General features: G+C 34.9%; 1 pseudogene; it reads left to right on the top strand.

Moving 5' to 3' along the window:
* Positions 1-13,722: 13,722 nt before the first annotated feature.
* Positions 13,723-14,299, top strand: LOC123239863 (annotated as a pseudogene).
* The last annotated feature ends 960 nt before the right edge of the window (positions 14,300-15,259 follow it).

Genomic DNA, 15,259 nt, shown 5'->3' with positions numbered 1-15,259 from the left:
CTCTTGGGGTTAAGAAAGGTCAAGAGACTTGTCTGTTTAATTAGCTAGGACACAGCAGATCTGGGGATTTTAAATGTGTATTCTGATTTCAAATCAAATATTCTCTCCTATATATCCTAGCTGTCTACTATACATGAGTGTAATAACTATAGGTATGAAAAGACTACAGGCTACTACTCTATCTATGCTTACGGTCATAACAAATTGAGATAATAATTATGGCAAGAATTTAGCAATCACTTGTTCTACCATCGCCTTGATGTTAAGATTACCTACAGTAAATAATACTAACCAGAATATTTTAGCTCCATATGATTGGTTCAAACAATAAAGATTTGTTCATAATTGTTTCGCACAAACAAATATAATATAATTAAAATTAAAAGAGAGATAGAAAACTACAAAAATCATTGCAGCATTTATCTGATATATTAGATATATAGGAAAAGATGATTTCCATTTATAAGCCTAAGGGTCCATTCTCTGGCAGATAAATGGCCAAAGCATATAAATGGGAAATTTTCTTTTTTTTTAATTTTTTAGAAAAAAATTTTTCCATGGTTACATGAGTCATGTTCTTGCTCTCTCTCCACCCCCCCCCCCCACAGTAGATGATGCACACATTTCCACTGGTTTCTTCCTGTGCCATCGATCAAGACTTATTTCCATATTATTGATAATTGTTTTAGGGTGGTCATTAAGAGTCTATATCCTAATCATGTCTGCATCAACCCATGTGTTCAAGCAGTTGTTTTTCTTCTGTGTTTCCACTCCTGCAATTCTTCCTCTGAATGTGGGTAGTATTCTTTTCCATAAATCCCTCAGAACTGTCCTGGGTCATTGTTTTGCTGCTAGTACAGAAGTCCATTACATTCGATTTTACCACAATGTATCAGTCTCTGTGTACAATGTTCTCCTGATTCTGCTCCTTTCACTCTGCATCAATTCCTGGAGGTCATTCCAGTTCACATGGAATTCCTCCAATTTATTCTTTGAGCACAGTAGTATTCCATCCCCAGCATATACCACAATTTGTTCAGTCATTCCCCAATTGAAGGGCATACCCTTGTTTTCCAGGTTTTGCCACCACAAAGAGCGAGGCTATAAATATTTTTGTACATGTCTTTTTCCCTATGATCTCTTTGGGGTATAAATCCAGCAATGGTATGGCTGGATTAAAGGGCACACATTCTTTTAGTGCTCTTTGGGCATAGTTCCAAATTGAATGGGAAATTTTCAAGGGAAAAAATCTAAGCTTTCAACAACCACATAGGAAGATGCTCTAAATTACTAATAATTAGAGAAATTAAAATTATAATATTTCTGATATTCTACTTCACAATCCATCAGATTGGGAAAGATGACAATAGAGAAAAATGAGAAAAAATAGTGGAAGGGATAAGGGCAAACTGGTACACTAGAAAACTCTTTTTAGAAAAACCATTCTTCGTTCTGCAGTTCAGTAGATTGTCCTGAGAACTTCTTGAAACAACAAGTCTACACATTGAGTGATATTTGTCAGTACCACCAACTACTTCAAACTTTTTCTTCATCATTCCTAGTCTTTTTGTTATGAGCTGCTTCCCAGAAACACTCCATTTACATCGATAAGCAAGCATAGCTTGAGTGCAACTACAATCACAATCTTCCCACAATCACGATATTTCCTATAGTCTCATTGAATTCCACAATATCTAGAAAAAACTAACCCTTGTCAATGTCAACAACAGTCATATTCAGAGCATCCTGCGCCATATCCTGAAGCAAGAAAGCTGGTAGTGCTATCAACTGAATTTGCCCCACATCTTGTTGGGAGAGCCAGGCAACATGGTGAGCAAGTTAACCCAGCTTATCCTAAGTCCATAGAAAGCAGAGAAGCCACAGAAATGTTGTTTGAAGAATGACTTGCATATATCCATTTCCAGAGAAAGAACTGAAAAACAGAAACAAGTAAGACATAGTTTTAAATATACACATATCTTTTTTTTTATTAAATGCTGCCTTCTCTAGTGCAAGGATGGGAAGGAGAATGAGAGAGTTGTTTGGGAATTTAATGTAACAAATGAACAAATAAATTTATAAATATATTTTTAGAAAAGATAAAAATAGTGGATGGCTTTCTAAAAAAGGAAGAGGAAAACACACAGAAGGAAATGCAAGTAATTAAAAATGGAATTTACCAACAAAATGTTATTTAAAATAAGAAAAGAGAAACCATGAGTAATATTTTATATACAAAAATTCAATATACTAACAGTGTTAGAATAGTACATTTTCCACCACAAGCCACTGTTTCATGTTCCAACCTAGCTCAGAAAAGCAATCCTTGTAAAGATAAAATTTGCCAACTGCCTCTCAGATGCTTCACCACCCCCAAACCTCCAATAACCTCAGCAGTCATAGCTATTAAAACCCTTCCCGTACAAAAGCTTTTCATACCAAAGTCCTCAGCATTATTGAATGTTGAACATCAGAAAAGGATAAAATTTTATTATTGGAAATATCAGTAGATATATGAACTACACTTTTGCATCTTAAGGAGGACCACTAGACTTTGCCATTCACATTGCAGGTGAAAATTTTATTTATCTCTTCTCTACTAGAATGTCTTTTCTATTAGCGCACTTTGAGAGCAGGGATCGTGTTTTCTATTTGTATCCCCACCACTTAGCACAAAACTTTGCACATAGTAAATGCTTAGTCTTTTTTTCATTCATTAATTTATTCAATATAAATTAATCTCTTATAGAGAGGAGGAAGAAAAAGCTGTGAGAATTATCATAATGAAAGATAATGAGGAAACATTGAAGTAATATAAAAAAAGATTTAAATTCTGCTACAATTAGCAAATATAACAAGCTAAAATGGAACCTCAAACTTCCAGAGTTCCATCTGATTAGAAATTAGATGAAAGAGCAAAGAACAGAACAGTGAGCCAATTTATAGCAAACTCTCCTCTGTCTGGAGTTTATGTAACCAAAGCCCTTCACTAACCAGCACTCCCAAGCATCAGCACTGTTCCAGCCATTAATGAAGAACAGCAGCCAAGCAAAGAACTGGTGAGTGCAGTAGGGGATGAAAAGCAGTCAGAAAAGCCAAAGGTTCTTTGGAAATATTAAATCCCTTTACTGCAATTGAGCAAGGTATCCAAGGAAAAAGAGGAAAATACAAAGAATCTCAAAGATGTAACAGAAAAAAGATGGGAGCCAAGGAAACAGTTCTAGACTGTGATAGGACTGCTGATTTCCTGATGGAATTTCCATTAATGACAGCTCCACTGATAGCCCTGACTTCATGGATGCAACTTCTTCCTCCTACTCTATACAACCTGACTGGCTCCAGCTTTCCAGATGAAGCCTCTTGGTCTAGAGTTATAAAGAGTTCCTAGTTGCCTATAGCAAATGTTATGTGGACATGAAAAGCATGGAATCCCTGCAAAGATACAGGGACAGCCTCACCCAGAATTCCAGGGGACTCTCCCTGGAGAACTTTGGGTGAGGGGGCAGTTGAGAGGAATTGGCAGTTACTTTGTGGAGGTTGAAGTGAGCAGACACCCTGCTTACTACTCCAGACTTGGGGATCACTTGAGAGGCCATTGTGGCATAGCCAGTGTGGTTTTTACATAAGGATTAGCCTGTTTAATAGGGTTAGTCTTTATCAACTTCAATACAACAAATATTTAGTGATTAGAGAGTAAAGATATTAATTAATAGCAAGAGAGCCAGTTTTAGTTAAGGGCCCTCATCCCCTCCTGTGAGGGGGGGAAGGGCAGCTTCCACCTAACAGTTTAGGGTCACCTTTCATTATCCTAAAACCCTTGTTAACCTCTCTAGTTTTCCTTGTTATTTCCTAATATAACCTTTACCTTCAATATCTGTGCCTGGAAATTATTTGGGGAATATGCACAACTCAGTCTGGACATCTAGTTTGAATCCTGTCTGCTGCCAGTTTTAAGAAGATCATCTCTGTCCTCAACAGTTATATAGCTAGCTTCTTTTTACTCATCTATCAGACCTGTGAGGAATACAAATTAGAGAAAAGGAACATCATTGGGGTTTCAGCCATAACAGAAACTTACCAGAAAGATCTTATCCTGTCTCCATACCCAACTGAAGCAGCAACTGTTAGTGGGGAAAGAGTTTGAGATCCAGGAATGTTTAGCCCCCTCCTTTCCTCACTGAAGCCTGTCAATCTGTGACTCTTGACTTGAAGCTTTATTTGGCCCTGACACATTTATCTGCTTCTCCAAATTATCTGTTATTATCATCATAACACAAAGGATTCAAATTTGATGGGGTGTGAGAATGCACTGGTTGCCATACCCTGATAATTTATTGACAATGCATTTCCAGATGGAGAAAAGGGGGGTGGCCCGAAGAAGCTAATGTCCATTATGTCCTTACTGCGTTACATTCTTGCTATGTTAGGGGGTGATTAATCTTTTTTAAATGCTTAATAACTTGTTAATACTTCATTTTATCTCAATATTGAGTTCAAACTAAGGGTGCTAGTATTTGAGCCATACTTCCAATATAGATACATTTAATTGTATTATAATTCCTCCAATTTCATCAGTCCACATGTAGTCTGTAATTTAACCCTCTCTTGATTAGAAAAAGGACCATATGTCAGCTATCCTAGAAATCTGAGAGTTGGATTAAAAGTCCAAAATGTCTTCAAGGAAATAATGCTGCCAGAATTCTCATAGAAGATCATTAGCTATTGTTATATTTTGAGATTAAATTTAAAGCTACTTTAGGCTGAAAAAAGAATAAACATCTGTCTCTTGAGTGCTAATTCCTTCCTACTTAGGGTCACATAGTCTGGTATAATTTTAAACCTATTTGGGGTTGGAGTGATTTTTTAAAATATCTCTTACTCTAGAAAATGTTACTCTGATTTTTAGAGGAAATGAGCAGCATCATATTCCATTATCCATCCCATCCTCCTTTCTTTGAATTTTTACTAATAACAATTTAAAATAAACTTTTATAAAATTATAATTTTATTTCACAGGGTTACTTTTTGTTGCTTGGTTTTTACCTCACAAGTTAAACAATGTCTTGAAGATCAAAATGTACCCCTCAAATCTATTGCTCAATGTTAAGTTGTCCTTTGTATTTTTTTTTGGGTGAGCTAAATTTAATATTTAATTATACTAACAACTATACTATTGAGGTTTGTCATTCATTTATATATCAAATCTTTAATGAGACTTCTCTGTAGTTATTGGCATTCATGTTTCTCTTGTCATATAGACTCTAAATCTTATATTTCTTTGTTTCATGTCTATATCTCACATTCCACACTGCCAAAGTCAGCCAGCTTTCTGATCATATTTTCATATTTCAATTTTTCAGAAGATCTGTGACTTCACCTATGTGTATACTTTCTTCAGTTATTTAGATCTAAGACCCTCAGATTCTTTATTAGATAATATTTCTGAACTGTAAAATTCAGATATTATATTGATTGATGCTTAATTCTTGTCCATTTAAATGTGTGAATGAATGACAAAGCATTTGATAAGCATGTAATATGTACAAAGCACTGTGTTAGCTTTCTATCCACTTAAAAAAATTTTTCAGGATAGGGACATACAGTTGATTGCACTCATATTCAGTCTTTTCAACCTGATAGAATCTTCCAGATGATTAACCTTTTAGCTGAGCAACCAATGAAACAAAATTTTAAATGGTATTTATTCCTGCTCATCTTTCTTTCACTTCTACAGTGATGATGATAGAGTAGTAGAAAGGGAAGCTAATAATAACAGTTTTAAAAATATCTATGATATTAACCTTGTATACTCTCAGTGTAAGATTCTTGACCAATAATAAGTAAGTAAATGTACTAATGGAGGAACTGAGTCATGGCATAACTGGCCATCTCATTGTAAATGACACCAGAAGAAAAAAAAATGTAGCTAATGTAGCATTGATTTACACTTTCTTTTGAAGCATCAAATGAAGGAATTTCAACAATTGGTTTTATCATAAATCCAAAAGAAACAAGAATTATCATTTCAGGGGGATAATTGGCCATCTTTCCTTGAAAAACTAATGATGAAAATGAACACTATAAAAATAGAGCTTATTTACTAATATCTACTGAAGACCCCAAGAAAATAGAAAAATTCTATGAAGAATTTGGAAAGTTCCTCCACCTTATATCAACTTACACTTTAATGAGCAATGTTAGCATGGGGAAAGATAGTGAAAATATTGGAATAAATAACATATAAACACAAAAGATGCCAAGGAATATATAGAATGTGGGTTGGTATACCTGACCCATGTTCTATGCACAAATATTCTATGCACACTGCTTTATGGTATAAACCTAATTTGTTAGAGGAAAGCTCAAAACCAAGACAAAATCAGAAAAAGGAATAAATATATGAAGATATAGAAAGCAATGAAAGTCACTCTACTTTAACTTATTTATTTAAGCTATTAATACTGAAAAATGAGAAATAGATAAAAGAACAAAAAATAACAGGAGCTATTAATATTTTCTATGGAAGGCTAAATGAGATTTGAAATAATTTCAGGCAGAAAAGAGTTGATATCCTCACCAAGAATAGTAATATATCATATTCAAAGACAAAGACAATTTTTAAAATTTTCAAAATTTTTATTAAAGTGGAAGAAAGGGGATGCAGCTAAGTGATTCAGTAGATTGGAAGCCAAGCCTAAATATGGGAGGTTTGGGTTCAAATCTAGTCTCAGACACTTCCTAGCTCTGTGACTTTGGGCAAGTCATTTAACTCACATTACCTGGTCCTTACTGCTCTTCTGTCTTGGAACCAATATTCAGAATATTGGAACCAATATTCAGTAGGACAGAAGCTAATGATTATTAAAAAAAGTGAAAATGAATGTAATGAAACCTAGTAAATAAACAAAAAATTAAATGTTTTGAATTTTTTTAATTAGCTTTCCTGAATATCAAGGGAATTAATGAAAGAAAAAATCATGAAGGATGGTGGTCTAGCAGTACCAGATCAAAAACCACTATAAAACAGTAATCATGACTAAGAAATAAAATGGTTGATCAATGGAATAGATTAGGAATAAATGACCCCAGCAAACTAATGTTTGATAAAACCAATGATCTTAACTTTTGGACTAAGAACTAAATATTTCACAAAAATTAACCACTGGGAAACTTGGAAAACAATGTGGCAAAAATTTTGTATAGATCAATATCTCACAAAGTATACCAAGATAAGATTATGTGGTATGGAGACTTCCTGGTTAAGATGGCAGCAGAGAAGAAGCAGTGTGCTTAACCTCTCCTAACCCACAGAGATAGGACTCCTCAAGAGGACATAAAAAACAAATCCAGACCAATGAAGGGACCCCACAACAGGGCACAGCATTGAAGGTACGTGGGATCAGGGCATTTCCATGCTATAAGGGGGTGAAATAGCTGTCACTAAAGCAACCTCCCACACACAACACCTACAGTGCCATAGCCATCACGTAAGAGTTAGAGCAAGTTTGGGGCATTCATTAAGTTCTTGGAAGCTACCTGGGACCACCAGGACCTGCTCCTGAGAGCAGCAAGACTTAAGACCCCAAGAGGCTAAAGAACTCAGACTTTGAACACAGACCTTGAGCAGAGGCATGGACTTTGAGCTCAGGTGGGGACACAGACCTTGGGTGGGGACCCAGTGAGGAAGGGCACATGACTGTGGAAGCAGCACCCTGAGACTATTAAAGGAGCCTCGGGTGGAGGAGCAAGCAAGGGGACCACCAGGAGACTTGACCCTGAGAACAGCTAGACTTGAGACACTAGGAGCCTAAAGAGCTCAGACCTCCCGTGGTAACGAGTTTGAAGCTGAGAGGGTCTCATGACTCTGTGACTCAGGTGAGAACTACTCAACAGGAAGAGCCTGTCTACCTCACCCAGACTTCTGATTGAGAAAGAAATATATCACAATAATAATGATGCAGAGTGAAAGGAGCAGAGCCAGAAGAACATTATACACAGAGACTGATACACTGTGGTAAAACCAAGTGTAATGGGCTTCTGTACTGGCAGCAATGCAATGACCCAGTACAATTCTGAAGGATTTATGGAAAAGAACACTACCCACATTCAACCCTAGAGCAATTATCAGTAATATGGAAATAAGTCTTGATTGATGACACATGTTAAAATCAGTGGAAATGTGCATCAGTTATGGGGAGGGATGTAAAGAGGGGGTGAAGGAGAAAGTAAAAACATGAATCATGTAACCATGGAAAATTTTTCTAAAAAATAAAATATTTCAAAAAAAAGATTATGTGGCATGTGATTTAGACATAAAGGCTGACGTTATAAATAAATTAGGGAAATCTAGAATAGTTTCCTTGTCAAATCTATGGAGAAGGGAAGAATTTACAACCAAACAAGAAATAATGTTACAATATGTAAAATGAATATTTTTCTATGTTAAATTTTAAAAAGGTTTTGTACAAACAAAAACTATATAACCAAGATTAGAAGGGAAAGAATAAACCAGGGAAAAATTTATAACAAATTTCTCTGCTAAAAGTCTCATTTCTAAAATCTATAAAGAACTAAGTCAAATTTATAAGAAACAAGTCATTCCCCAATTGATAAATGGTCAAAGGATGTGAATAGGCAATTTTCAGATGAAGAAGTCAAAGCTATCAATTATCATTTGAAAAAAAATGTTCTAAATCACTCTTGATTAGAGAAAATGCCAATTAAAACTTGAAGACCATCTCACCACTATCAGATTAGTCAATATGACAGTAAAGGAAAGAGATAAATGTTGGAGTGGATATGGCAAAACTGGGACACTAATGCATTAATGGTAGAGTTGAGAATTTAACCAACCATTCTAGAGAGCAATAAAACAAAGCATACTCTTTGATCCAATAATACCCCTACTAAGTCTATCTCCCAAAGAGAAAAAAGGGGGGAGGTAGAAAGACCTACTTGTACAAAAATATTTATAACCTCTCTTTATGGTGGCAAAGAATTGGAAATTGAAGAAAAGTCCATCAGTTGTTGAATGGCTAAACAAATTGTGTTATATGATGATGATGAAACTCTATTGTGCTGTAAAGAAAGATGAACAGGATGATTCCAGAAAGAGCTGGAAAGACCTACATGAAGTGAGGCAGAGTGAAATAAGCAAAACCAGGGGAAGATTGTATACAGTAACAGCAATATTATGGAATGAACAAGTGTGATAATTAGCTACTCTCAGCAATACAATAATTCTGAACAATTCTGAGGGAATTTTGACAAAGAATACTATCTGCCTCCAGAGAAAGAACTCTTGGTATCAGAATGGAGATCAAAGCATATGATTTTTTACTTTAATTTATTGGGGTTTTAAATTTGGGATTTTGGTGTTATATGATTATTCTTTAAAGAAATGAACAATATGAAAATATGTTTTGCATGATAACACTTGTAGCAGTCTAGAACAAACTACTTGCCAGTTCCAGGAATGGGGAGGGAAGGGAGTAAGAGAGACAATTTGAATCATATAACTTGAGAAAAATTCTGTGGAAATTTGTTATTAAATGTAATTGGTAAAATAAAATATCTATAATATTAAGCATAGCAACAACAACAAAAATGTTTTTCTTAACATCTTTTGATTTGGTATCATTTAAATTTCCTTATGTATCCCTTCCTTTGATCAATATACATTATAATAATCAAATTATATATGGCCCTCTCCCTCCATTATTGCAAAAGAGTGGATATATCTTAGAAATATTAAATATTTTATTTGGAACCAAGGATCAAGATTATTTAAACAAACTTCTTCATCAGAGAAACAAGTAAACCACATTTGGCTAGATATTTTCAGTCATTGTTGTGCTAAAGGAGAAAATGGAAATGTTCCCAATGAAAAGAAACAGAATAGGAAAAGATACCAACTGGTTAAGGGTAAGGTGAAAGAGGATGATCAAACAATATTATTACCTAAGAAAAGTTATATGAAAAAGAGTTAACAACTAATGATTCACATTCACATTTTCTGATCTTTTAAAAGTCTTTGTGATATATACAATGTGAAAATTGATCTAAATTTTGAGAGCTTCTTTGATGCAAGTATGAGAAAGAAACTGGTAGGATTCTACAAATGATATTACATAACAGATCATATTTTTATACTCATGCAATTGACTGAAAGATACAGATAATAGAGAATCCCACTGTACTTATAAATATAAATTTTTTTGTTAAATAAAACAAAGTACCATGTACATGTTAGTAGCCTGCTTGCTAGAGTACTTGAAGTTATAAAATTGGAAACTTCAAGCAGTTTCCCCCCTACTCTATTCATATAATCTCTGTATTGGCATTCCTTCTTATTTTTGTAAGGTTGTCGATGTTTTTTGTCTACTTTCTCTGCTCTGGTATACATAAGGATTCAGAGGTTCTTACCTTTTACTGTATCTTGCATTTTTGGGAATGTCTTACTTTTTCTGAAACCTGAAGGGATTCAAAATTGCTCTAGTTTTTTACAGTAGACCAAAAACTTTGAGAAGTTTACATTTATTGAGCACTATTATCTTCTCGAAAGTACTTTTATTTAAAATGGAAACCTCCACATTTGTTTTCCAATATTCTATCACTTTGTGTGTAAGCTTTCTCCCTTTTATTTCCTTATACCCGTTTATCTCCCTTTTATGCATATATCTTCACTACATGAATAGTGTGTATGTGTGTGCATGTGATTTAAGTAGTAAAAGTTATTAACGCAGTGTTTTTCATGCAAAGTATTTACTTGATTGAACTAATTATTTTTATGAATGATTTACATATTTGGGAGTTAAATTTTCACCAGTACGATCAATGTATATTTGAATTCTGCCTGGTTAATAAATTTACCTCTGTTTTCCAAGAAAAAATGAGTCACAGTATGAGCTATTAAATATTACAAATGAGAATTGAATGTGACAAAGTTAAAGTTCATATCCCACATCATTAAACTCAGGGAATATGTGTAAAAGAAGCAGATGTCCAGAGACTCTCACTAACATATGTCAGTGTCACATAAAATTGCTTGACAAATCCAGCAACAAAGATAATTTCTTGATCATTCTCCAATTATTAATTTCAAGTAAGGTACAAAATAGGAAGACCTAGATAAGAAATGGTGAAACAAAGAATAGCAACAACAAAAACTATAAGGCAGCATCTGACTGGCACAAAGTTTAATTTTTAGCAACTAAAATTTAAGAGATGCATAAACCAAGGAAGATTTCAAACAGTATTTTTTAAATTATTGTAGATTTAGAGATCCAAATAAAAAGGGAATAAGTTCTTAATAATTGAAAGCCAAAGCTGAAAGGAAAATATCTAATTTTAATTACATAAAATTGAAAAGCTTTAGCACAAATAAAATAAAAAAGTAAACATTTGAATTGGGGGTTGTAGATTGCAGTGCATTTTTCCTAAGGGTATGATAGCCAAGATTTATAGGGAATTAATGTAAGTATGTAAGAACAAGGGTCATTCCACAATAAACAAATGATCCAAGGATATAAACAGACAATTTTCAAAAGAAGGAATGAAGACAATCAATACAATATAGAAAAAAGCCTCAAAACACTAATAGAAAGAGAAATGCAAAATTTAAAACTCTAAGCTTATAATCGACAAATATCATATTGGAAAATATGACATAAAAGGTAAATGGCAACTGTTGGAAGAGCTATGAGAATACAAATCCACTAATCTACCATTAATAAAGTTGTGAAATGCTATAATCATTCTGGAACTTCTTTTTTCTCAAACAAATAATTGTCTATTTCTTGATATAACTTTACTGATGGTTGGCCTTTCTTCTTCAGCACCACCTCTCCTGCTAACCCCATCACTTCGATATCAGATTAATCAAGTATAAGAATGTATTAAATAGCATTTGCTGGGAATAAAAGAAGCAATAGACTGAATAACTTGGTAGATGTGACATAACTTGAAGGTAGCCAATGATGACTTCAATAAATGAGAGATGAGTCAAATCATTTTAATAAATATTTGTTAAATATCAATTAATTGGCAGGCAACATGCTAAGTGGCAAAGAAAACAAAAAATAAACTAAAAAACCCCTGCTATCAATGACATGGGTTTGTTTTTTGTTTGCTTTTTGTTTGTTTGTTTATTTGTTTTCATTTAAGAAAGAGTTGGCATAGAAAGAAAAACTACAAATTTGCTTCAGAGCATAGGCTGTGAAGTGTTGTTGTGGTATCATGGGGTACAATTATCCAAAAGACATTCTTTGTTTTCTATGTGCCTGGCATTTTACTAACTTTTTAATTTACTAATTTACTAATACTGAGGATACAAAGAGGGTAAAAAAGTCCTTGGCCTCAAGGAACTTGAGGACAAGTAACTAATTAGGTATGTAAAGGAAATACACAGAGTAGATGGAAGGTAATCTCAGAGAAGAAAACATGGGGGTGATATAACCTATAAAGCTTCTTGCAGAAGGTGGCATTTGGGCTAAGATTTCAAGGGAGGGAAACCAAGATGCAGAAGTCAGGTGTATAGTTGGAAAAATCTTGAACCCCTGGAATTGAAATGCCTAAAATTCCTTTCTGTATTATCCACAATTCCCTTTCCTTTCTGTTTACATGCATCTTTTGTGTGATTAAATATAAGTTTTGGGTTAACACCCCTCTAGTGTTCTCTTCCACATGAATTGAGTGGTGACCAGTCTTTGTTACCCTAGCCCTCTCTTCCAATGTGAAATGAGTGGGGAACATTTTCTGTGTTCTCTAACTATAGTTAAATGTTAATAAATCTCTATAAATATTATACTTTGGAGATATTGAATATTAATTTTAAAATTCACAAAGGGGATGGGCAAAAAGCATTTTAGATATTGAATATCACATGGGAGCCAAAGCAAGAAGACCAATGTAGCATAAATATGAGAGGGAGTAAGAGTTTTAATTGACAAATAGTCATTCATATTTGATCTTAGAGATAATTTGAGGAGTTGTTGTAGTTTATAGAGAATGGGGAGCCATGGTTAGAGCTGTGATTTAGGAAAACCATTTTAACAGTTGAGTGAAGAATAAATTGGAGTGGAACAATACATGAGACAGTGGATCAACCAGAAGAACATCATAATGGTATAGAAGAGGATAAAGATCTGAACTTGGGTGATAAATGTGTGAGTTAGACATATGTAGAAATGAGAGCTGGATATACAAGGGCACCATTGCCCCTTTACTTTCTATTTTTATGTAAATAGAATTCTGGAACTAGAATATTACCCAGGATTCTCATACCCAATTGGTCTTGGCTGGTTAGAAGATACTCATCTTTACTTACTCATCTTTACTTCTGAGATAACAGAGCATACTGATAATCAGATATTTAAAAGAGAAATGAGAATTATTAGAGTAAAATTCATGGCCTGCACAACAGAAGTAATGGGTAGGAGTGAAAATTTTGAAACTCAGATGGTATCTTACCAAAGAAACAAAAGACAGGACAACCAGCTGAGAATGCAAATACACCAAAGTGAAGGACAGTCTAGAAGAAAAGAATCAAAAAGTAATACAATTAAAAGAAAACATTCTCTTTCTTTAAGTGAAACATATTAATCTCAAAGACAAGATTCCTAGGGACAACCGAAGTCTCCCAAAAGAGCATGATGAGTTAGAAAACCTGAATACCATGATGCAAGAAATAATATAAGAGCCCTTTCAGGCTCCTCGATCACCATGGCACCCTTGAAGAAGTCTGTGAAGAAGGGTGGCAAAAAAAAAGAAGCAAGTCCTCAAATTTACCCTGGATTGTATCCATCCTGTGGAAGATGGGATTATGGATGCAGCTAATTTCGAGCAGTTTTTACAAGAATGAATCAAAGTGAAAGGAAAGGCTGGCAACCTTGGTGGTGGTGGTGTAACAATTGAGAGAAGGAAGAGCAAGATAACTGTCATGTCAGAGGTGCCATTTTCTAAAAGGTATTTGAAGTACCTGACAAAGAATTACTTAAAGAAGAACAATCTTCAGGATTGGCTCTGGGTGGTGGCCAACAGCAAGGAGAGTTAAGAATTATGGTACTGGGGCAGCTGGGTAGCTCAGTGGAGTGAGAGTCAGGCCTAGAGACAGGAGGTCCTAGGTTCAAACCTGGCCTCAGCCACTTCCCAGCTGTGTGACCCTGGGCAAGTCACTTGACCCCCATTGCCCACCTTTACCAATCTTCCACCTATGAGACAATACACCGAAGTACAAGGGTTTAAAAAAAAAGAATTATGGTACTTCCAGATCAACCAAGATGAAGAGGAGGAGGATTAAACCCTCTTGGGTCTGGAAACATTTTGTACATGATCTTGAATAAAACTTGAACCAAAAATTAAAAAAGAAAAAGAGAAAGAAATAATACAAGAACACTCCCCCAAAATTCTGAACATAGAAAAGGAAATATAATACAAAGAATACACAAATAACAGGGGGGTCAGGGGGGGGGGGAAGGAGGGAAATAGTCTGCGAATCCCCAAACACATAGTGTTTAGATTTAACAATTATTTTCTGAAGGAACAAACTCTATAAGCACCAAGGAGAAAGACCTTCCAATACAAACTAACTGAAATTCAAGTAACACATTTTGGACTCAACAAGCAATGTAGAAGTGAATGAAATAATGTGTTCCAAATAGCAATGGAGTTTAGGATATAACCTTGTAAGGGGGAAAAGGAGGTTTTTGGTTGAATATATTTAAAGGTTAGATAGTCAGGGAATTGAATAATTATCAATTCCCAATTAAAGAATAACCTCAAGTAAAATGACTTTTATGGAAGTTTATTTACAAAGTATACGAGAGAGTGGAAGTAGAGAGATGAGAAGAGCGTAGAATAAGAGATTTGCATTTAAGTCTGGGTTTTACTCCAGCAGGGCTCCAGAGGTCCAGCCAGAGCCTAAAAGTCAATTAACAAGGAGTTTAGCCACAAGGACTTCTCCCAATTAAGAGAGCCAGCCAGAGGCTAGTACCTCCTGGGAGGTTAAAGGAATCAGCCTCCTTCACTCACCACGTGTAGTTCTAAGAAAGAGATTTAAGAGCAGTCTCACCAAGGTCTTACGATCCCAGGTCCAGAGCTCCTCCACGTCCAAGCAAGAACAAGAAGAGCTCCTTCAGGTCCCATTCACAAACCAGAAGAGAGTGTCCAGTTCACTGAGGTCTCTTTTTAAAGGGGCCTCTTTTGCTTCACTTCCTGTGCCTTCCTCTTAGTTTACTTGTCCAATCACAACAGATGCTTT

This window comes from Gracilinanus agilis, chromosome 3, assembly GCF_016433145.1.
Source record: "Gracilinanus agilis isolate LMUSP501 chromosome 3, AgileGrace, whole genome shotgun sequence".
NCBI classification, from domain to species: domain Eukaryota; kingdom Metazoa; phylum Chordata; class Mammalia; order Didelphimorphia; family Didelphidae; genus Gracilinanus; species Gracilinanus agilis.
The sequence above is the reverse complement of the archived record's forward strand: the minus strand, read 5'-3'. Positions and strand labels throughout refer to the sequence as shown.